Source organism: Scyliorhinus canicula, chromosome 9, assembly GCF_902713615.1.
Source record: "Scyliorhinus canicula chromosome 9, sScyCan1.1, whole genome shotgun sequence".
NCBI classification, from domain to species: domain Eukaryota; kingdom Metazoa; phylum Chordata; class Chondrichthyes; order Carcharhiniformes; family Scyliorhinidae; genus Scyliorhinus; species Scyliorhinus canicula.
In genome coordinates, this window is record NC_052154.1 from 3,458,431 (window position 1) to 3,483,761 (window position 25,331).

A 25,331-nucleotide genomic window follows, 5' to 3' on the forward strand; every position below is an offset into this window, starting at 1 on the left:
GGCTCGACAGCGCCAAGCCCCTCCCCCGGCTCGACAGCGCGCAGAGCAGCGCCAAGCCCCTCCCCCGGCTCGACAGCGCGCAGCGCCAAGCCCCTCCCCTGGCTCGACAGCGCCAAGCCCCTCCCCCGGCTCGACAGCGCGCAGCGCCAAGCCCCTCCCCCGTTCGACAGCGCCAAGCCCCTCCCCCGGCTCGACAGCGCAGAGCAGCACCAAGCCCCTCCCCCAGCTCGACAGCGCGCAGCGCCAAGCCCCTCCCCCGGCTCGACAGAGCAGCACCAAGCCCCTCCCCCGGCTCGACAGCGCCAAGCCCCTCCCCCGTTCGACAGCGCCAAGCCCCTCCCCCGGCTCGACAGCGCCAAGCCCCTCCCCCGGCTCGACAGAGCAGCGCCAAGCCCCTCCCCCGGCTCGACAGCGCCAAGCCCCTCCCCCGGCTCGACAGCGCAGAGCAGCCCCAAGCCCCTCCCCCGGCTCGACAGCGCGCAGCGCCAAGCCCCCCCCCCGTTCGACAGCGCCAAGCCCCTCCCCCGGCTCGACAGCGCAGAGCAGCGCCAAGCCCCTCCCCCGGCTCAACCGCGCAGAGCAGCGCCAAGCCCCTCCCCCGGCTCAACCGCGCAGAGCAGCGCCAAGCCCCTCCCCCGGCTCAACCGCGCAGAGCAGCGCCAAGCCCCTCCCCCGGCTCGACAGCGCAAAGCCGAGCCCCTCCCCCGGCTCGACAGCGCAAAGCCGAGCCCCTCCCCCGGCTCGACAGGGCAGAGCAGCGCCAAGCCCGTCCCCGGCTCGACAGCGCGCAGAGCAGCGCCAAGCCCCTCCCCCGGCTCGACAGTGCAGAGCAGCGCCAAGCCCCTCCCCCGGCTCGACAGCGCAAAGCCGAGCCCCTCCCCCGGCTTGACAGGGCAGAGCAGCGCCAAGCCCCTCCCCCGGCTCGACCGCGCAGAGCAGCGCCAAGCCCCTCCCCCGTTCGACAGCGCCAAGCCCCTCCCCCGGCTCGACAGCGCAGAGCAGCGCCAAGCCCCTCCCCCGGCTCGACAGCGCCAAGCCCCTCCCCCGGCTCGACAGCGCCAAGCCCCTCCCCCGGCTCGACAGCGCAGAGCGGCGCCAAGCCCCTCCCCCGGCTCGACAGCGCAGAGCAGCGCCAAGCCCCTCCCCCGGCTGGACAGCGCAGAGCAGCGCCAAGCCCCTCCCCCGGCTCGACAGCGCCAAGCCCCTCCCCCGGCTCGACAGCGCGCAGAGCAGCGCCAAGCCCCTCCCCCGGCTCGACAGCGCGCAGCGCCAAGCCCCTCCCCCGGCTCGACAGCGCCAAGCCCCCCCCCCGGCTCGACAGCGCGCAGAGCAGCGCCAAGCCCCTCCCCCGGCTCGACAGCGCGCAGCGCCAAGCCCCTCCCCCGGCTCGACAGCGCCAAGCCCCTCCCCCGGCTCGACAGCGCGCAGACCAGCGCCAAGCCCCTCCCCAAGCATTGTCCAGCATCTCTGACTTTGTCTATGTAAATGTTTCTGGAACATACCTCGCCATTCACCTGAGGAAGGAGCTGCGCTCCGAAAGCTCGTGTTTGAAACAAACCTGTTGGACTTTAACCTGGTGTTGTAAGACCTCTTACTGTGATCACTCTCCTGCACAGTGACCCGCTGACAGTGCCCACACAGGCCCATCACCCTGGGGCGATGTTACACAGACCCTGGGAGGCTGCAACAGGGTAGTCGGGCTGTGGGGTGGTCGGGGGAGGCTAAGAAGGGAAATATCTGGAAAGGAGGCAAAGGGGATTAGGGGGAAGGAGGAGAACGGCGAGGCTGGAGGAGGGGGAAGGAGGGGAATGGTGTGGCTGGAGGAGGGGAATGGTATGGCTGGAGGAGGGGGAAGGAGGGGAATGGTGTGGCTGGAGGAGGGGGAAGGAGGGGAATGGTGTGGCTGGAGGAGGGGAATGGTGTGGCTGGAGGAGGGGGAAGGAGGGGAATGGTGTGGCTGGAGGAGGGGGAAGGAGGGGAATGGTGTGGCTGGAGGAGGGGAATGGTATGGCTGAAGGAGGGGAAGGAGGGGAATAGAATAGAATAGAACAGTACAGCACAGAACAGGCCCTTCGGCCCTCGATGTTGTGCCGAGCAATGATCACCCTACTCAAACCCACGTAACCCATATACCCGTAACCCAACAATCCCCCCCATTAAGCTTACACTACGGGCAATTTATCACGGCCAATCCACCTAACCCGCACATCTTTGGACTGTGGGAGGAAACCGGAGCACCCGGAGGAAACCCACGCACACACGGGGAGGACGTGCAGACTCCACACAGACAGTGACCCAGCCGGGAATCAAACCTGGGACCCTGGAGCTGTGAAGCATTGATGCTAACCACCATGCTACCGTGAGGCCCAATGGTGTGGCTGGAGGAGGGGAATGGAGTGGCTGGAGGAGGGGAATGGCGTGGCTGGAGGAGGGGAAGGAGGGTGATGGAACCATCAATTCTACGGACACTTGCTTGTAGGATTAGAATAGCGGTTTTAATATACTTACAACAGAGTCAGCCTGTTCGCCGTTGAACTTTCGATGAAATGGTCGGCTGGCTCTGTGGCACGGATCTTTATACAGCAGCTCCAGGGGGAGGAGTTCTGGGCGGAGCCAAGGCGGGAGCCCAGTACAAACTCTCGAGTACTCCCAGAGCTACTCCCCCTGGTGGTCAGGTAGTGCAACTTCACTTACAATATCGGTACATATATACAATGGGAACAGAGTGACATTGGTAACTTATAATACCGTATGAATCTCATTCACCACATTCACCCCCTGTGAAAAAAACGAGTCCAGCGGGGGTGGTGGCTCACAGAGTTAGTCTGTCCGGTGGACTAATTGTTTGTTTCGATCTGCGGAGCACCGGGGTTGCAGCCTCTTGCGGTGGGTGTTGAGAGCTGGGGTACGATGGCAGACTCCGGGGCGGGTCTCGTCCAAACTTCATACACCTCTGGCTCGACCAGGGACTGGGGGCGCTGGGGGCGGGCTGGTGCTGCCGCGTGGAACAGGTGGGGCGAGCTTGCGGAATCAGGGGCGCGAGGGGGCGGCAGCATAGGGAACAGGGTAAGGGGTTCCTCAGTGGGGGTAGATGGGGGGGGGCTGGATCCAGCGGGTGCCAGGTCCCAAAGGGATACTGTGTCCTGGCGACCGTCCGGGAACTCCATGAATGCGTACTGGGGGTTGGAATGGAGGAGGCGCACCATTTCAACAAGGGGGTTGGTTTTGTGCCCCCTGACGTGCTTCCTCAGGAGAACCGGGCCTGGTGCCCTCAGCCACGCCGGAAGTGAGACCCCGGTGGTAGTGCCCCTGGAAAAAATGAAGAGCCTCTCGTGCGGGGTTTGATTGGTCGCTGTACAGAGGAGGGATCTAATTGCGTGGAGCGCGTCTGGGAGGACTTCTTGCCATTGGGAGACCTGGAGCTTCCTGGACCGGAGGGTCAGTAGGACGGTCTTCCAGACCGTCGTGTTCTCCCTCTCCAGCTGCCCGTTCCCCCTGGGGTTGTAGCTGGTAGTCCTGCTCGAGGCGATGCCCTTGTCAAGCAGGTACTGACGCAGCTCGTCGCTCATAAAGGACGAACCCCGGTCGCTGTGCACGTAGCTGGGGAAACCGAACAGGGTGAAGATGCTATGCAGGGCCCTAATGACTGTGTGGGAGGTCATGTCGGGGCACGGAATGGCAAACGGGAATCGAGAGAACTCATCTATGGTGTTGAGGAAATAAATGTTCTTGTTAGTGGAGGGGAGCGGCCCTTTGAAATCGATCGCAAAGCGTTCAAAGGGCCTAGAAGCCTTGACCAGGTGGGCCCTGTCTGGTCTATAGAAGTGCGGTTTGCACTCTGCACAGATCGGGCAGTCCCTGGTGACCGCTTTTACCTCCTCGTTGGAGAAAGGCAGGTTTCGGGCTCTGATGTAGTGGGCGAGCCGGGTGACCCCTGGATGGCAGAGGTCATCGTGGATGGATTTCAGACGGCTGATCTGCGCGCTGGCGCATGTCCCGCGGGATAGGGCATCCGAGGGCTCGTTGAGCTTCCCCGGTCGATATTTAATATCGTAACTACAGGTGGAGAGTTCGATCCTCCACCGAAGGATTTTATTGTTTTTTATTTTGCCCCTTTGCGAGTTGTCAAACATAAAGGCAACCGATTTTTGGTCGGTGATGAGGGTGAACCTCCTACCTGCGAGGTAGTGCCTCCAGTGACGAACAGCCTCCACGATGGCTTATGCTTCCTTCTCGACTGAGGAGTGTCGGAGTTCTGAAGCGGATAGGGTACGGGAGAAAAATGCAACGGGCCTCCCTGCCTGATTTAAAGTGGCTGCTAGAGCTACCTCTGAGGCGTCGCTCTCAACCTGAAAGGGAGTGGATTCATCCACCGCCCGCATGGCCGCTTTGGCGATGTCCTCCTTGATGCGGCTGAAGGCCTGGCGGCCTCAGCTGTCAGGGGAAATCGTGTGGCCTTAAAGAGTGGCCGGGCTTTGTCCACATATTGAGGGACCTACTGGGCGTAGTAGGAGAAGAACCCCAAGCACCGTATGAGGGCCTTGGGGCCATGGGGGAGGGGGAGTTCTACGGTCCGGGTCTGGGCCCAGGACTCCGTTCTCCACGACGAAGCCGAGGATGGCCAGTCTGTTTGTGCGGAAAACGCATTTCTCCTTGTTATAAGTGAGGTTTAATTTCTGTGCCGTTTGGAGAAAAGGTGGAGGTTGACGTCGTGGCCCTGCTGGTCATAGCCGCAGATGGTGACATTGTCCAGATAGGGCAGCACGGTGGCACAGTGGTTAGCATTGCTGCCTACGGCGCTGAGGACCCGGGTTCGAATCCCGGCCCTGGGTCACTGTCCGTGCGGAGTTTGCACATTCTCCCCGTGTCTGCGTGGGTTTCGCCCCCACAACCCAAAGATGTGCAGGTTAGGTGGATTGGCCACACTAAATTGCCCCTTAATTGGAAAAAATAATTGGGTAATCTAAATTTAAAAAAAAAAGACATTGTCCAGATACGGAAACGTGGCCCGCAGCCCGTACTGGTCTACCATTCGGTCCATTGCTCGTTGGAACACCGACACCCCGTTAGTGACGCTGAAGGGAACCCGGAGGAAATGGAAGAGGCGGCCATCGGCCTCGAATGCCATGTAGTGGCGGTCCTCCGGGCGGATTGGGAGCTGGTGGGATGCAGACTTCAGATCCACCGTGGAAAATAGCCGATACTGGGCGATCTGATTAACCATGTCTACAATTCTGGGGAGGGGATACACGTCTAGGAGCGTAAAGTGATTTATGGTCTGACTATAGTCGACGACCATGCAAAATTTTTCCCCGGTCTTGACGACCACCACCTGAGCTCTCCAGGGACTATTACTGGCCTCTATGATCCCCTCACTGAGCAGCCGTCGGACCTCCGATCGGATAAAGACCCTATCCTGTAGGCTGTATCGCCTGCTGCGAGTAGCTACTGGCTTGCAATCTGGAGTGAGATTTGCGAAGAGAGGAGGGGGGGAGATGCGCAGCGTAGCGAGGCTGCAGATAGTGAGTGGGGGCAGGGGCCCGCCGAAGCTGAGGGTGAGGCATGGTGGGGGTTTGCCAAGATGGCAGCCCCCATGGATCGCACGTGGCGGGAGGGGGCAGAGTCGGGGTGTAGGCCGCACCGTTTCAGGCCCCGCGGGCGCGCTGGTGCTGGGAGCGATTTGTTCTCTCTATTGGGGAGTTAGAAACTAGGGCCCTTTTCGCGAGGCACACTCTGGCATAGTGGCCTTTCTTCCCGCAGCTGCTGCAGGTCGCGAATCGGGCTGGGCAGTGCTGCCGCGGGTGCTGGCTTTGGCCACAGAAATGGCAGGCTGGGGCAGCCAAGTAGCTGGCTGGGGCAGCAGAGTGACTGGCTGGGGCAGCAGAGTAACTGGCTGGGGCAGCCGAGTAGCTGGTTGGAGCAGCTGAGTAACTGGCTGGGGCAGCAGAGTAACTGGCTTTGGCAGCGCGGTAGCTGGGGGGCCGTGCGGCACAGGCTTGGGGGGAGTTGTTGGTTGGGGGCCCACGATGAGGTCGCGGGGTCTGCGGGAAACGAGGTGAGGCTGCGGAAGGAGACGTCCATAGTGGTAGCAGCCTCCACAGTAGTATCTAAGTCCTGGGCCCCCTTTTCTAGCAGTCTTTGGCGCACATAGTTAGACCTAAGGCCCGCCACGAAAACGTCCCGCACAGCAAGCTCCTAATGTTCCGCCGCGGTAACGGATTGATAATTACAGTCATTAGAGAGATTGTTCAGTTCCCGTACAAACTCGGCTAGCGTTTCTGTAGGCCGGTGACGGCGAGTCGTAAACACGTGGCGTGCATAAACCTCGTTAATGGGCCTAACGTACATTTTGTCCAATATTGCCAGCGCTGCGGTGTAAGAACCGGCCGGATTTAGCTGTGTGGAGATTCTGTGGCTTACCCTTGCGTGCATTAGGCTGAGCTTTTGTTCCTCCGTTGTTCCGGTGGAGCTGGCTTCTGCCAGGTAGGCCTTAAAACATCTCAGCCAGTGGGAGAAAATTTCTTTAGCCTCTGCATCCTGCGGGTCGAGTTCTAGGCGTCCGGGCTTGAGGGCTACTTCCATGATTTACTTCAACTGTTTCGTAAGTATATTAAATTGATGGATCCATCAATTCTATGGACACGTGCTTGTCGGATTAGAATAGCGGTTTTAATGTACTTACAACAGAGCCAGCATGTTCGCCTTTGAACTTTCGATGAACTGGTCGGCTGGCTCTGTGGCACGGATCTTTATACAGCAGCTCCAGGGGGAGGAGTTCTGGGCAGAGCCAAGGGGGAGCCCAGTACAAACTCTCGAGTACTCCCAGAGCTACTCCCCCTGGTGGTCAGGTAGTGCAACTGCACTTACAATATCGGTACATTTATACAATGGGAACAGAGTGACATTGGTAACTTATAATACCGTATGAATCTCATTCACCACAGAGGGGAATGGCGTGGCTGGAGGAGGGGAAGGAGGGGAATGGCGTGGCTGGAGGAGGGGGAAGGAGGGGAATGGTGTGGCTGGAGGAGGGGGAAGGAGGGGAATGGTGTGGCTGGAGGAGGGGGAAGGAGGGGAATGGTGTGGCTGGAGGAGGGGAACGGCGTGGCTGGAGGAGGGGGAAGGAGGGGAATGGTGTGGCTGGAGGAGGGGGAAGGAGGGGAATGGTGTGGCTGGAGGAGGGGAATGGCGTGGCTGGAGGAGGGGGAAGGAGGAGAATGGTGTGGCTGGAGGAGGGGGAAGGAGGAGAATGGCGTGTCTGGAGGAGGGGGAAGGAGGGGAATGGCGTGGCTGGAGGAGGGGGAAGGAGGAGAATGGCGTGGCTGGAGGAGGGGGAAGGAGGAGAATTAAGGGCAGTGGGGAAGTAGAGGAATGGGGGCTACTGGGAAAGGAGAGAGGAGGAGGGATGGGGCAGGAGTGAGCTGGCAGCCAAAGCCTCGTCCTATGGAAATCGGGCAAGGATGAGGAACTCTGTAATCCTCCGGGCGTGCTGGACCCTTGCCTGCCCCTGTCCTTCATCCTCCGGCTCCTCCTGTGGGTCCTCCTCCGCTCCTGGTCCACCTCCTTCTTACCCTCAGACAAGGCCGCATGTCCCTTCTCCTCCTCCTCCAACATGTTGCCCTGTTGCTGTGCAAGGGTGTGGAGGGCCACCACAAAGTGGGAGACCTTCTGGGGAGAGTATGGCAGTGCGCCAGCAGAGCGGACCAGGCATCGGAACCGCATTTTGAGCAATTCCAATGCACCAGTGGCAACATGGACCTTGTTATATCGGGTCTCCGCCTCGGTCACCGGCCACCGCAACGCACTGGCATCATCAGCAAGGCCATCAGCAGGAACCTCTTCCCCCCCCTCCCTCCCTCCCTCCTCTCCCCCTCCCCTCCCTCCCTCCTCTCCCTCCCTCCCCCCCTCCCCCAAGAGCCAACCTGTCATTCTGTGGTGGTTCTCGAAGGTGCCGGAGTTCTCCGAGTTTCCGGGATGTAGCTATCATGCATGATAGACTGCAAACACGTTCATGATCCAGAGGCAGTGGTCGCAAGCGAGTGGAACTCCTTCCTGTAATGAACGGCATTTCCTGATGCCCCCCACCAGGAGTGGGTGTCCTCCTCCTCCTCCACAGAGAGCTGCATCCACAAGGAGGTGGCACAGGTGCCTTCTCCGGTGTCTGGGCTGCCACCAACACTGCGAGGGCAACCTCTATGGGACCTACAGCACCAGCCATATTGTTATATCTGAAAGGGATTGGAGAAGGAGAGAGACCGACATTGAGTTAGATCCACCCCGGAACCCTCAAATCCCCCAGGACTTCCCCATCCTGATGTGTCCTACCCTCTCTGTGTGCCATCCAGCAAGCCAGCTGTGCTGGAAAACCTCGCTCTGCATACTTACCCCCGGCCATGGCAGGAGACCCTAAACCCCACACCCCTACTGGGAACATGAGGGAGACGGTGCTCACTCTGCTCTCCCTTGGGCCACACACTCACCCTTTGGTTGATGAGGATATCCTCAGTGCTGAAGCCCATCTCTGAGTGATTGTTGGCTGCTTCCTCTGTGGTTCTGACACCTCTAGAGGTCAGGCAAACTGTTCAGACTTCCAAGTTTGAATCGTGTGATGCAATAATCATTGACTGAGACATGCCACTTGTAACCACGAGAAGCCACTTGAGAATATTTTGTTTATTGAACAGCCAATACCTTTATACAAAAGATAAAAACAAACCACGTTCCAGTCCACATATCACATTAACCATCAAACAAGAAGGAAAAGGTTCCGTGCCGCCTACACGACAGACTGTCGGTACAGACACAAAATTACAACAGTGCATTTATACAGAGAAAACCAACCGTGCTGTAAATAGTGAACAGTACAGCAGGCAGCTATAGCAGCATTCGGGCCACTCTGCCTCTCTGCCCCTATCTCACAGTTGGTCATGATGCAGTTGGTCATCATACTTCCGCCCTTTCCTTGCATCTGTCTTTCTCCCCCTCCTGGAGCTCCCAGCTGTAGACCCTCAAAGGTGGGAATAATCACACCGGGCAGTCACACTAACATAGAGCACGGCACCCCTTCCCCTCCCAAACACTGTTGGCAGGCCTGCTTATATTCTCCCTACCCTTACTCCAGGCCACAGAAGCAGAAGAAGCAGCAGCAAACAAGCACATGGCCTTCAGGCATTTTCGGCCACAAGCAGACACACCCTGCAGCCCCGCTTGAGTATATTTTGTGTATTAAACAGTTAACAATACCTTTATGCAAAAAGATAAAAATAAACCACTTAACAGTCCATATGTCACATTAACCGACAAGAAAAAGGCACCACACCGTACGCACACAGGCACCTTTTCATTACAGAATATCGGTACAAACACAAAGCTACAACAGTGCATTGACACAAAGCAGACCAATACACGTTAAACATTAAACAGTCAGCAGTACGATGAAGTCACCAGGATCCGAATCAACCCTCCACTCTCTCCCCCTTCCGCAGCTCCCAACTGACTCGCATCAGTGGAAACTCTCATCAGTGGGAGCGTAACAATACACTGGAAAGCCACACAGATGCACAGCAGAAGAGCGAGAGAGCACCCCTTCCCCCTCTCCAACACTGGCAGTAGGTTCCTTGCTCCAGGCTACAGAAATAAAAAGGGTTGCAGCAGGGAAACACACAGCCTCCAAGCATTAAACAGTACACAATCAACATTACAATAACTCTCTCCCCCTCCTCCAGCTCCCAACAGTAGACTTGTATCAGTGGAAAGTTAATCGCGGATAGTGTAACAATACACCAGAAAGTTACACCAATGCAGAGCACATCAGAAGAGAGAAGGAGCACCCTTTCCCACTCTCCAATGCTGGTAGTAGCTCATCCTACGGCCTCACTTTCCCTCGTTCCAAGCCACAGAAGCAAATCGTGGTGCACGGGGAGGGGGGGGGGGGGGGGGGGGGGGGGGGGGGGCAGCAGAGGCTCCAACACGAGCTCCAGACATGAAACATTAAACAATCATCAATTCAATAACTCTCTCCCTATCTCGAAGCTCCCAGCAGTAGACTGGCATCAATGGAAAGTTGCTTGGGGCCAGCATAACAGTACACCAGAAAGTCACACTGACGCAGAGCATGTCAGAAGAGGAAAAGAGCAGCCCTTCCCTTCCCTTCCCCACCACTGCTTGTGATTCATCTGACTTCCTCCCTTTCCTTGCTCCAGGCCACAGAAGCAAAATTGGCAGCAGCGAGTAAACACACAGCTTCCAGAGATTAAACAGTCAACAGTACAATAAAGTCACCAGCAAGCTGCTAAAGAGGTTCTTCAATACCTGCGGCATATTCCCTCTGTCAAACGCGAGGACAATTCCAAACTAAACTCCCAAACATGATCATCAGCACTGGTGACCTCCTGAGAGTGGCAAATTCAGTATAGTTGATAACAGTGGTTGTTTTGATGTCTTCTGTCGTTTGTTTTTTAATAAATTTAGAATTTCCGACTCATTTTTTCCAATTACGGGCAATTTAGCGCGGCCAATCCACCTGCCCTGCACATCTTTGGGTTGTGGGGGTGAAACCCACACAAACACGGGGAGAATGTGCAAACTCCACACGGACAGTGACCCAGAGCCGGGATCGAACCTGGGACCTTGGCACCGTGAGACAGCAGTGCTAACTACTGTGCCATCGTGCGGCCCTGTCTTCTGTTGTTTTAAGGAGGTTTTAGCAACACAGTATCGGCTCAGGAGAGGAAGGGTTGATTACAGATGATGGACACAATTTTAATTATTTTCTTGTTGCCTTACTGTAGGTCTCAAATCAAGCCTATTTCCAGTAGTTGGATTCCTCTGGGAATATATAGTGGTAAGTCTGTCATCCATAGCTAGTGGTTCTTTAGCCAGGGTCCCTGATCCAACAGGGCCTTCGCACTGGCTCCTGTGTCAAACTTGACAGTCGTGAGGTGACCATTTACAGAAATGTAAACATTCCAAAAATGAATTTTGGATCCGTAATTTCTCCCAAGAGGTATTGTTGGACTTTTTCTTGATATGGCTCGTCAATCTCAAGGACTTAGAACATAGAACATAGAACAGTACAGCACAGAACAGGCCCTTCGGCCCTCGATGTTGTGCCGAGCCATGATCACCCTACTCAAACCCACGTATCGACCCTATACCCGTAACCCAACAACCCCCCCTTAACCTTACTTTTTAGGACACTACGGGCAATTTAGCCTGGCCAATCCACCTAACCCGCACATCTTTGGACTGTGGGAGGAAACCGGAGCACCCGGAGGAAACCCACGCACACACGGGGAGGACGTGCAGACTCCGCACAGACAGTGACCCAGCCGGGAATCGAACCTGGGACCCTGGAGCTGTGAAGCATTTATGCTAACCACCATGCTACCGTGCTGCCCCCAACTTGCTCGGAACACTTTGCACGGTTTGGACTTGGATATCTTTCCAAAGTGTCCTGGGGTTGCAATGAAAGCGCTGCACCATGATTCCCGAACACTGCTCTTGCCTGTGAGGTCTTTCAGCGTCACACTGCTGACATGGTCTGCCACCATCTTGTGTTTTGCTTGGGTATTTGTTGCTTTATGAGCTGGTACATTGGGGTTGCTCTGGACCACGGGTCAACATCACCACACAAAATGGATCGGTTTTGCTGGCGGACATCTGATTGACGATTTGGATGGCTCAATCCAAAGTCCGGTCTTCTTTAGATTGGAATCCAAGATAGTACCGTCAGCCCCTCCCACTGCTCTCCATTCTCTATTGAGCTCCGACTTAAAACCACCATCATCACCACCTTCAGCCAATCTGTATTACTCATGAAAGAGTCCACAGTTTCCCTGGGCTTTTGTTAAATTTTGAAGCAAGCCTCTTCAAAGTTTTTTTTTTATAAATTTAGAATACCCAATTCATTTTTTCCAATTAAGGGACAATTTAGCGTGGCCAATCCACCTATCCCGCACATCTTTGGGTTGTGGGGGCGGAACCCACGCAGACACGGGGAGAATGTGCAAACTCCACACAGACAGTGACCCAGAGCCGGGATCGAACCTGGGACCTTGGCGCCGTGAGGCCGCAGTGCTACTCGCTGCGCCACCGTGCTGCCCAAGCCTCTTCAAAGTTATCGGAAGATTCATTTATTCCTTGCCTGGTTATTATGCCATTGGCTATTAGACCTGCCGAATGTAACAGTGCATTCACTTGTTCAGCCTCTGTTTTCTTATTGAAGTCTGATGCTACCGTGTATTTTAAGAATTTGCTTCTCCACAATGCCTAATTTTGCCCCTGGTCTGACCTTTCCATTTGCCCTAAGTGGTCTGGCAGTGTTTTTAATATCCAAGGCTGTCTTCAGGATAGGGAAGTGTAACTTTATTATTTTTTTAAATGACGCTGAGGTAATCATTTCTTGTTTTCTTTTTGTTGGGACTTGGCAGGTTTCTGTTATAATAATAATAATTTTTATTGTCACAAGTAGGCTTACATTAACACTGCAATGAAGTTACTGTGAAAAGCCCCTAGTCCCCACATTCCGCCGCCTGTTCGGGTACACAGAGGGAGTATTCAGAATGTCCAATTCACCTAAGTTACCTGTTGCAGTTATGGAGCCATTTTAACTCAATCAGTTCTGCAGAAAACCTTTTGAACGGATCACTTTAGTCAGCCGATTGCTTTCCTGAGCTTGGACATTTGAATTGAAGCCAGGCTTTTGCTCTGATTGCTCTTGAAAAAAAAGGGTTTTGTTTATGTGCAGTTGTCATGTGTTCTGGTGCCAACTCTGGATCGAGCAGCGGCATTCTTCAAGCCATGCTCATTAAAGCAATTGGTCTGCCAGTGATGTCTGATTATTATCCTGATTTAGCAAAGGATGTAAAATGTGTTGGAAGCAGTTCCGAGAAGGTTTCCTAGAATAATACCAGGAATGGAAGGTTGTCTTATGAGTAAAAGGCTAGGCTTGTATCTGCTGGAGTTCAGAAGAATAAGAGGTGACTTAATTGAAACGTCTAAGATCCTGAGGGGTATTGACAGGGTGGGTGTGGAAATGATGATCCCTATTGTGGGAGAATCTAGAACTAGGGGCCATTATTTAAAAATAAGTTGTCGCTCATTTAAAACAGAGATGAGACTAAATGTTTTCACTCAGACGAGCGTGAGTCTTTGGAATTCTCTTTCCGAAAAGGTGGTGGAAGCAGAGTCCTTAAATATTGTTACGGCAGAGGTGGATAGATTCTTGGTAAGCAAGGGGGTGACAGGTTATTGGGGATAGATGGGATGCAGATTTGAGGTTACTATCAGATTGGATTGGATTGATTTATTGTCACGTGTACCGAGGTATAGTGAAAAGTATTTTTCTCCGAGCAGCTCAACAGATCATTAAGTACATGGGAAGAAAAGGGAATAAAAGAAAATACATAATAGGGCAACACAAGGTACACAATGTAACTACATAAAGACTGGCATTAGGTGAAGCAGACAGGGGTGTCGTGTTAATGAGGTCAGTTCAGGGGTCGAGTAACAGCGGGGAAGAAGCTGTTTTTGAGTCTGTTCGTGTGTGTTCTCAGACTTCTGTATCTCCTGCCTGATGGAAGAAGTTGGAAGAGTGAGTAAGTCAGGTGGGAGGGGCCTTTGATTCTGCTGCCCGCTTTCTCCCGGCAGCGGGAGGTGTAGATGGAATCAATGGATGGGAGACAGGTTTGTGTGATGGACTGGGCTCTCTGTTCACGACTCTCTGAGGTTTCTTGCGGTCCTGGGCCGAGCAGTTGCCATACCAGGCTGTGATGCAGCCCGATAGGATGCTTTCTATGTTGCATCTGTAAAAGTTGGTAAGCGTTAATGTGGACATTCCAAATTTTCTTACTTTCCTGAGGAAGTATAGGCGCTGTTGTGCTTTCTTGGTGTTAGCATCGACATGGGAGGACCAGGATAGATTTTTGGTGATGTGCACCCTTAGGAATTTGAAACTGCTAACCATCTCCACCTCGGCCCCGTTGATGCTGACAGGGGTGTGTACAGTACTTTGTTTCCTGAAGTCAATGACCAGCTCTTTAGTTTTGCTGGCATTGAGGGAGAGATTGTTGTCGTTACACCACTCCACTAGGTTCTCTATCTCCCTCCTGTATTCTGACTCGTCGTTATTCGAGATCCGGCCCACTATGGTCGTATCGTCAGCAAACTTGTAGATGGAGTTGGAACCAAGTTTTGCCACGCAGTCGTGTGTGTACAGGGAGTAGATTAGGGGGCTAAGTACGCAGCCTTGCGGGGCACCGGTATTGAGGACTATTGTGGAGAAGGTGTTTGATGGAACCATCAATTCAGCGAACACGTGTAGTTGGATCTGAACAGAGGCTTTAATACACTTACAATAGAGCCAGCCTATTCGTCGTTGAACTTCAGGTGAACTGGCAGGCTGGCTCTAAGGCACTGATCTTTATACATCGGTCCCAGGGGGAGGAGTCCTGGGCGAAGCCAAGGGAGGAGCCCAGTACAAACTCTCGCGTACTCCTAGAGCGACTCCCCCTGGTGGTCGGATAGTGCAACTGCACGTACAATGGGTAGATAACGAACATATATACATGGAGTGATATTGGCAACTATATATAGTGTGAATCACATTCACCACATTCACCCCCTGTTAAAAAAATCAAATCCGGCGGGGGTGATGGCTCAAAGAGTCGGTCTGTCCGGTGGACGAATTGTCCGTTTTGATCTGTGGAGCACCAGGGTTGCAGCCTCTTGCGGTGGCTGGGCGGGCGTCGAGGTCTGGGGTACGGTTGCCGGCTCCGGGGCGAGTCTTGTCCGAGCCTCATACACCTCCTGGTTGAATGGAGACTGGGGGCACGGGGAGCGGGCTGGTGCTGGCGCTCGGGACTGGTGGGGTGAGCTCGCAGAATCGGGGGCGCAAGGGGGCGGCCGCATAGGGAACGGGGAAAGGAGTTCCTCGGTGGGGGTAGATGGGGGGCTGGATCCAGCGGGTGCCAGGTCCGGGAGGGATACTGTGTCCTGGCGACCGTCCGGGAACTCAACAAATGCGTACTGTGGGTTGGAATGAAGCAGGCGCACCTTTTCAACAATGGGGTCGGTCTTGTGCGCTCTGACGTGCTTCCTTAGGAGAACCGGGCCTGGCGTCTTCAGCCACGCCGGAAGTGAGACCCCCGTGGTAGTGCCCCTGGAAAAAATGAAGAGCCGCTCGTGGGGGGTTTGGTTGGTAGCTGTACACAGGAGGGATCTAATTGCGTGGAGCGCGTCATGGAGGACTTCCTGCCATTGGGAGACTTGGAGTTTTCTAGACCGGAGGGTCAGTAGGATGGTCTTCCAGACCGTCGCGTTCTCCCTCTCCACCTGCCCGTTCCCCCTGGGGTTGTAGCTGGTAGTCCTGCTCGAGGTGATGCCCTTGTCGAGCAGGTACTGACGCAGCTCGTCACTCATAAAGGATGCACCCCGGTCGCTGTGCACGTAGCTGGGGAAACCGAACAGGGTGAAGACACTATGCAGGGCCCTAATGACTGTGTGGGAGGTCATATCGGGGCATGGGATGGTGAAGGGAATCGAGAGAACTCGTCAATAATGTTAAGGCAGTAAATATTTTTGTTAGTGGAGGGGAGTGGCCCTTTGAAATCGATCGCAAGGCGTTCAAAGGGCCGAGAAGCCTTGACCAGGTGGGCCCTGTCTGGTCTATAGAAGTGCGGTTTGCACTCTGCACAGATCGGGCAGTCCCTGGTGACCGCTTTTACCTCCTCGTTGGAGAAAGGCAGGTTTCGGGCTCTGATGTGGTGGACGAGCCGGGTGACCCCTGGGTGGCAGAGGTCATCGTGGATGGCTTTCAGGCGGCTGATTTGCGCGCTGGCGCATGTCCTGCGGGATAGGGCATCCGAGGGCTCGTTGAGCTTCCCCGGTCGATATTTGATATCGTAATTGTAGGTGGACAGTTCAATCCTCCACCGAAGAATTTTGTCATTTTTAATTTTGCCCCTTTGCAAGTTGTTGAACATGAAGGCAACCGACCGTTGGTCGGTGATGAGGGTGAACCTCCTACCTGCGAGGTAGTGCCTCCAGTGTCGGACAGCCTCCACGATGGCTTGTGCTTCCTTCTCGACTGAGGAGTGTCGGAGTTCTGAAGCGGAGAGGGTACGGGAGAAAAATGCAACGGGCATCCCTGCCTGATTTAAAGTGGCTGCTAGAGCTACCTCTGAGGCGTCGCTCTCAACCTGAAATGGGGTGGATTCATCCACCGCCCGCATGGCTGCTTTGGCGATGTCGTCCCTGATGCAGTTGAAGGCCTGGCGTGCTTCAGCTGACAGGGGAAATTGTGTGGCCTTGAAGAGTGGGCGGGCTTTCTCCGCATATTGGGGGACCCACTGGGCGTAGTACGAAAAGAGCCCCAAGCACCGTTTGAGGGCCTTGGGGCCATGGGGGAGGGGGTCCAGATCTGGGCCCAGGACTCCGTTCTCCACGACGTAGCCGAGGATGGCTAGTCTGTTTGTGCGGAACACGCATTTCTCCTTGTTATATGTAAGGTTTAATTTCTGTACCGTTTGGAGAAAACGGTGGAGGTTGGCGTCGTGGTCCTGCTGGTCATAGCCGCAGATGGTAACATTATCCAGATACGGAAACGTGGCCCGCAGCCCGTACTGGTCTACCATTCGGTCCATTGCTCGTTGGAACACCGAAACCCCGTTAGTGACGCTGAAGGGAACCCGGAGGAAATGGAAGAGGCGGCCATCGGCCTCGAATGCCGTGTAGTGGCGGTCCTCCGGGCGGATTGGGAGCTGCTGGTATGCAGACTTGAGATCCACCGTGAAAAATACCCGATATTGGGCGATCTGGTTTACCATGTCTGCTATTCTGGGGAGGGGATACGCGTCTAGGAGCGTAAAGCGATTGATGGTCTGGCTATAATCGACGACCATGTGGAATTTTTCCCTGGTCTTGACGACCACCACCTGAGTTCTCCAGGGTCTGTTACTGGCCTCTATGATCCCCTCACTGAACAGCCTTCGGACCTCCGTTCTGATAAATACCCTAACCTGCAGGCTGTACCGCCTGCTGCGGGTGGCTACAGGTTTGCAATCCGGGGTGAGGTTGGTGAAGAGAGGAGAGGGGGGCGATGCGCAGCGTGGCAAGGCTGCAGATAGTGAGTGGGGGCAGGGGCCCGCCGAAGCTGAGGGTGAGACTCTTGAGGTTACATTGGAAATCCAAGCCTAAGAGGAGTGGCGCGCAGAGGTCGGGCAAGACATACAGTGTAAATTTGGAATAGCTAGCGCCTCGAATCGTTAGCGTTGCTGTAGTGCGGCCTTGAATTTGGATGGAATGGGAGCCCGAAGCGAGGGCGATAGTTTGGTTGACGGGATAAATAGGGAGGGAACAGCATCTTACCAGCTCTGGGTGTATGAAGCTCTCTGTGCACCCGGACTCGAAGAGGCACGACGTGTTGTACCCGTTGATCTGGACCTCCGTCATCGAATTTCTCAGATGCTTGGGGCGAGATTGGTCGAGGGTGACCATGTTGAGTTGCGGGCCGCGTGGTGGGTGCCCGGGGGAGTCGAATTCTTCCGATTGGGCGTCCTGTCGAGTAGATGCCGCTGCGTTCTGGCGAGCTTGATGCAGGAACATTGCGCTGAGTTGCGGGCCATGTGGTGACTGCCCGGGGAGGTCGTACTCCTCCGATGAGCTGTTTGAGTCTGGGGATGCAGCTAGGGCTGGTGGATCACACATGGAGGGTGGTGATGAAGATGGCATCCAAGATGGCGGCCCCCATGAATCGCACGTAGCCGGCCGCATGGTGGAGGTTTGCCAAGATGGCGGCCCCCATGGATCGCACGAGGCGGGAGGGGGCGGAGCCTGAGCGTAGGCCGCAGCGTTTCGGGCCCCGTGGGCCTGCTGGTGCTGGGGGCGATGTGTTTGGACTGTTGGGTTGTTGAGGGCTGGGGCCCTTCTGCCGAGGCACACTCTAGCATAGTGGCCTTTCTTCCCGCAGCTGCTGCAGGTCGCAGATCGGGCTGAGCAGTGCTGCCGCGGGTGCTGGCTTTGTCCACAGAAGTGGCAGGCTGGAGCAGTTGAATAACTGGCTTGGCGAGCTGAGTAGCTGGCTGGGGGAGCTGAGTAATTAGCTGGAGCAGCTGGATAGTTTGAGTAGTTGACTGGGACAGTAGGACCGGCTGTGGCAGCGCGATAGCTGGAGGGCCTTGCGGCACAGGCTTGGGGTGTCCTCAGGTCGGGGGCCCATGCGGGGTTAGCGGGGTCCGCGGGAAACGAGTTGAGGCTTCGGAAGGAAACTTCCATCGTGATAGCAGCCTCTACGGTAGTCTCTAAGCCCTGGGCCCCATTTTCTAATAGTCTCTGACGTACATAGCTAGATCGAAGGCCCGCTACAAAAACATCCCGCACAGCAAGCTCCCTATGTTCGGCCGCGGTTACGGCCTGGTAATTGCAGTCATTTGAGAGATTGTTCAACTCGAGTGCAAATTCAGCTAAAGTTTCAGTAGCCCGTTGTCAGCGAGTCGTGAACACATGGCGGGCAAAGACCTCGTTCATGGGCCGAATATACATTTTGTCCCAAATCGCTAGCGCAGCGGTGTAGGAACCGGCTGGATTTAATTGTGTAGAAATTCTGTGGCTTACCCTCGCATGCAGTAGGCTGAGCTTTTGTTCCTCCGTAGTTTCAGCGGTGCTGATCTCGGCCAGGTAGGCCTTAAACCATTTCAGCCAGTGGCAGAAGGTTTCTTTCGCCTCTGCATCCTGCGGATCGAGTTCTAGACGTCCTGGTTTTAGAGCGGATTCCATGCTTTACTTCGGCAGCTTCTTAAGTGTATTAAATTGATGGAACCATCAATTCAGCGAACACGTATAGTTGGATCTGAACAGAGGCTTTAATACACTTACAATAGAGCCAGCCTATTCGTCGTTGAAATTCAGGTGAACTGGCAGGCTGGCTCTAAGGCACTGATCTTTATACATTGGTCCCAGGGGGAGGAGTCCTGGGCGGAGCCAAGGGAGGAGCCCAGTACAAACTATCGCGTACTCCCAGAGCGACTCCCCCTGGTGGTCGGAGAGTGCAACTGCACTTACAATGGGTAGATAACGAACATATATACATGGAGTGATATTGGCAACTATATATAGTGTGAATCACATTCTCCACAGTGTTGTTGTTTATTCTTACTGATTGTGGTCTGTTGGTCAGAAAATCGAGGATCCAGTTGCAGAGGGAGGAGCCAAGTCCTAGGTTTTGGAGCTTTGATATGAGCTTGGCTGGGATTATGGTGTTGAAGGCGGAGTTGTCGTCAATAAAGGAGTCTGATGTAAGAATCCTTTATCCCATCCTTAAAGTTACAAAGCCAATGCGCAGAGTGGACAGGGCAAACCCTTAAACCATCTCATTGCTTGTTCTAAAAACCAATTCAAATTCAAATTGAAGCCAGTACATGGTCTCCACAAGAGAGACATACAGGACCCAAGCTGACAAGAAAAGGCATTTCACCTCATCTTGGGCTTGATCTTAGACAAAAGGCTGAGAAGCGATCAGATCAGACACAATCTAATTGAATGGGGTTTCAGGCTCGAGGGGCTGTGTCATATCCCGTACGGGAATTACGGGGTGGGAATGATCATCTTCCCCGTGGTTCCCATGGACGAGAAGTTCCCTCGCTGAGGGATGTACCAGGTGTTATATAAATGTAACTGAAAATAAACCAAAGTTCTTTCATCTTACTTGGTGTGGGCTCCCCGTGTAAGGATTAAAGGTTGAATGGCCTGTTCCTTGTTGGTCTGTTCACGTTGCACCAAATTTAAAAGCTTATTTCAGCCTTTTGTTTGGAGTTTGCTCACCGTTTTGCAATCCGGTTAGATCCTTTGACTCTGCTTCTGATCGGGTCTCACAATGGATCTCCACATGCTCGTGTGGAGTTATTTTATGCTGCACAGTGGAATTTCCATCTGCCTTTCAGCCTCTGCACCTGCAATGGGGCTTTTTAGACAATCTCCAATATTTGAGGTTTTTAAAGTTCGCCACACTTCTCTCAGGTCAGACTGCAATTTCTTTACTTCTTCATTCTTGTGGATTTTGAGGTGCTTCACCTCCTGCCACCATGATGTAAGGTGCCTCTTGAAGAAATGTACTGGCTTGTATATTGAACAATAATTGTTCATTAATAGCACATAACCATATACATATATACAGGATACAGTGCTGACGAGGTGCTATCCTCAACTACATCATAATGTGGATGGTACTGTTTTCCAAATCCCACATTAACCCAGCCAATCAGAAACACCCTAATACAGGCATTGTCAAACTCGGGGGCGCGACCTGCGGGTGGGTCGCGGGCGGTTGTCGGGAGGGTCACGGAGCCGTCCATCATGGCACTCCCGATCGCGCTTTTAATAATGCCGGCTGCGTGCGGCCTTCAAAATGGCCAGGGACAGATAAAACAATTTGGGCCGCACTGCGCATGCGTGCCCGATCATCGGTGCGCATGCGCAGTGCGGCCGCATTTGTTTTTATATGGTCGCAGCCTTTTTTTTTCCAAGTTCGGGGGGGCCAAAGGGGTAAAGGGACCATTGGGGCCAAAAGGACCCAAAACCAACCATTTCCTCCATTTTTGTCAGCAACAAACAAGGTAAGAGAAAATGGTGGGTCGCGCAGGTTGGCCGGCGTGGGTCGCGCAGGTCGGCCAGCGTGGGTCACGAAGGTCGGCCGGCGTGGGTCACGAAGGTCGGCCGGCGTGGGTCGCAAAGGTCGGCCGGTTGGTAAAAATGGGTCCCTGGAAAAGAAGTTTGAAAAACACAGCCCGAATACTATAATGGCCACTTGCCTCTGGCCAATCCACCTACAGACCCGGTCATCTGTCCACACAGCAGCCACCCTCTACAGCAGAAAGTAATCCAGAGGCTCAGGCTGATGAATGCTCTGAGTACATCGGTACAAATCCCACCACCACGGCTGCTGGAATTCAAATTCAATTAATAACATCTGGAATGGAAAGTCAGTCTCAGTAATGGTAACCATGAAACTATCAACGATGGTCATAAAACCTATCTTGTTCACTAATGTCCTGAAGGAAGTGTATCATCCCTACTTAATCCGACCAACATGACTCCAGACCCACAGCGATGTGGTTGACTTTTAACTACCCTCTGAAATGGCCGAGCGAGACACTCAGTTCAAGGGCAATGATGGATGGGCAACAACTGCATGTTTTCCAGTGACTGGTAGCATTGTGGTTAGCACTATTTCTTCACAGCTCCAGAGTCCCAGGTTCGATTCCCGGCTTGGGTCACTGTCTGTGTGGAGTCTGCACGTTCTCCCCGTGTCTGCGTGGGTTTCCTCCGGGTGCTCCGGTTTCCTCCCACAGTCCAAAGATGTGCGGGTTAGGTGGATTGGCCGTGATAAATTGCCCTTAGCGTCCAAAAAAGGTGAGGTGGGGTTACTGGGATAGGGTGGAGGTGTGAGCTTGAGTAGGGTGCTCTTTCCAAGGGCTGGTGCAGACACAAAGGGGGAGGGGGAAGAGGGAGGGGGAAGAGGGAGGGGGAAGAGCAGTGGCGTGCAGAGGTCTGGTGATGCCCGGGGAAAATCTTGATTGTATGCCCCAAAGACTCAAGTATAAGGCCTAATATACTGAGAAATATTATGAGAAAGGAAAACATTTTGAATATATAAACACAGATGAAACATGAAATAAACGCTTTATTCGATTTTAATATAAAGCAATCAAATTTATTAAGTTCTTTTCCCCAAATGATACCTCCTGTCACAAAACACCTGAACTACTTCACTTTTTACATCAGCTGTGAGAAATTCTTTTTCAATGCTTATTAAAGCCAGGTTGGTCAGTCGCTCCTGTGACATAGAAGACCTCAGATATGTTTTTATTAATTTCAGTTTTGAAAATGACCTTTCACAGCTTGCGACTGAAAATGCGATTGTAAGCAGTAATCTGTATGAAACACACAGCGTCGGAAAGACATCCCTCCCATACTGCAGTAAAGACTCCAGAGCATCTTTAGGATCAGGGGGAACTCTATTCCCTCCAGCTCGAAGGAGCATCACAAAATCAATAATTTTGTCATATAACTGAATTGCAACCACATCATTGTCATAATAATTTGCAAAGTCTGAACATTCCTTTTTTAATTTCTCTCTTTCTTGTTCATCTTCAATCACTCCTGAATTCAAGTTCAGAAGAAAAGAAAATCGGTCACTGAGTCTTTGAAGACGGACACTGCGGTCTTCAATTTCAGTTTTTAATCTGTTCACAATCTCTACCATTACTCTATTCATTTCTTCTTGTGCCGTCAGTCCACTATCTCTTGCTGACTCTCCAGGCATTATTCTTCTTCTCCTTGTTCATGCAATTGGTATTCCCCAATTTTGACAATATTCATTGGCTAAATCTATTGCATTGTGGATAATTTCGTCATTCTTCAAATTCAAGATATGAATAAGTCCTCTCAGATCACAAGAAGCTTCATGGAACCCCATTTTCGGATCCTGTAAACGTTTTGAGACTTTATCCACTGATGATAAAACTGAGTACCAAAAATTTAATAAAGCTATAAACGGGAACTGTTGAATAGAGTTCAGTAGCGATCCTGCATCAGATTTAGTTTCCCTTGAAAATTCTCCTTCCAGCAGGTGTTGAAGGCTTGCAATAACGTTGTCACACTCTTCGTGGATTACTTGCACAGCATCATGGCTGGAACTCCATCTTGTGTCACACTGTCTTTTCACAGTCCGAGTGACAAATGATTTTAACACTTCCCAACGAGAAGTAGATGAAGAAAAAAAAGTAAAGAGTTTTTCTAGAATGCCAAAAAATGTAACAACAACAGGTTGCACCTCACTTGCATGGACACAGGACAAATTGAGGCTGTGGTTCTCGCAGTTCACAAACACAGCTTTTGGGTTAACTTCAAGAATTTTTTGTTGAACACCTCCTCTCACTCCAGCCATAACTGCTGCGTTATCATATGCTTGACCATGACAGTCATTCATGGAAATTTTGTCTTCTTCCAATTTTTCCTGAATTTTATTTACCAGGCTGACTGCATCTTTCTTGTTGACTTGAAAAAATCCCAGAAATGTCTCCTTTATTTCTACTTTTCTGTTTTCATCAATATGAACGTAACGCAGAATTTCAGAAACCTGATCTTCATGGGCAATATCTGGAGTTGAATCCAGCATTATGCTAAAATATTTTGCGTCCTTAATTTCGGAAATTATATTTTTCTTGACAGTTTCACCAAGAAGATTGATTATTTCGTTTTAAATTCTGTTGGACAAGTAGGTGACACTTTTTGGTTTCTCTTTCCCTCTCTGCAAGTGTTTTGCTAAGATGTCATCATATTTGGCCAAAAGTCTGATTGTTGCTAGAAAGTTTCCTGTATTTTCACTGACTGTCTCCCCTGGCTCTGATAACCCAGATATTCCTTCTCCTCGATGTCCACGATAGGCCAGATTCTGTTTTGCCAGAAAGGATATAACCACGACAATCCGTTCAGTTATAGCTTTCCATCTTTTCTTTTCAGCAGACATTTGCTGTTGAAGTTCAGCATCTATCGTAGTTGAATGATGGAGTCGAACTACAAGGTTCAGGTATTCCCTCATGTGAGCTCTATGAGAAGGGCTTTTCTCACGGTCAGGTATTGTTGGATTTAATTTTCTCCAAGTGGAGAAACCGTCTTCCTTTCCAAAGTTTGACACAGACGACAAATGCTCCTTTGAAAACAAAAAGCAAACAAAACAGTAGCATGCTTTCCGATATGGAGAGTATAACAACCATTTTCTCTCCACAATTTCTCCGTTTGTGGAAACTTTATCAAACCACTGTTTGGAAAATGATCTCCCATCCTTCTCAGCAAATGGACCACTTTTATTCTGATATCTTTCAGGGCCATGTTGTAATATTGTCATCTTCAAATGATCTGGAATCGGTTTCTTCAAACAGCCAAAATCGCTTCTTTGCAAAAATATGCAAATATCTTCTTTATTTTCTTCACATGGATCATCATCCTGACAACGAGACTGAGGAGAGAGAGTATTATGTTCTGACCGAGCTGAATGCGTATCAGAAAAATCCTTCTCTGCACCCACATCATCTTTTACTTCTCCAGGTTCTCCTACTTCTTCTTTACTTCTTTTTATCCATGCATCTAATGCCCCTCTTTGATGGGACTCTTCTTCGACTCTGGCCCTCTTTTTTTTCCTGTTCTGTGCTCCACTCGGTTGTACACGAAATACTTGTAACATTTCATTTTCTATCTCAAAAACCGTAAGACGCATGAGAAAATGGGAAGAAAATGGTAAACAATCGGTCAGTTGCAGACGGATAAACCATATTTCATTTCTTTGTTCCTTCGTATCAAATTATTTCACACTGATTCTCCACTGATAATTTTGTGCAATTTATATCATAGACTTGCAAATTAGTGGTATCTGTATTCGAATATTAGCATGTTAAGGAATAAATGTCTCCTATTCCGAGATTAAATGCCATAGCAGTCCTCTGATCATCCAGGCTTCACTCTTACTACATCCCACGTAAATATTTCATTAAATATCGCTAAAAAACCTATAAAAACCGTAGTTGCACCTGTTCTAGAGCTATTCACTGACCTGGGTAGGTAAAAGAACTAATCTAGATGCACAAAAAGCTGAAGAAAAGACGAGTTATGACTCGAAGAAACGCAGGAACGAACAGCCACGTCTGCTTGTTGCTTTTGATGGTTGCACCACGTACATCATCCGCATGCGTGTGGGGGGATGGGGAGAAGGACCATTTTCTCTAGACAGAAAGGGTACACCATGTTAAAGGAATAAAGGGCTAACAACTGCCTCTGCAGTGTGCTGAGCCTCCAAAAATTGATTTATCACCGCTGAAATTTTAAAATTACTATCTTATTTCCTTCTCTGGGGCAGCACGGTGGCCTAGTGGTTAGCACAACCGCCTCACGGAACTGAGGTCCCAGGTTCGATCCCGGCTCTGGGTCACTGTCTGTGTGGAGTTTGCACATTCTCCCCGTGTCTACGTTGGTTTCGCCCCCACAACCCAAAAAATGTGCAGAGTAGGTGGATTGACCACGCTAAATTGCCCCTTAATTGAAAAAAAATAATTGGGTAATTTAAATTTAAAAGTGTTTTCTGATTGGATGCCCCCATCCAATGGATGCCCGGGGCCAATGCACCGTCGGCCCCCCCCTCTGCATGCCACTGGGGAAGATGGAGGGGGAAGAGGGAGGGGGAAGAGGGAGGGGGAAGAGGGGAGGGGGAAGAGGGAGGGGGAAGAGGGAGGGGGGAAGAGGGAGGGGGAAGAGGGAGGGGGGAAGAGGGAGGGGGAAGAGGA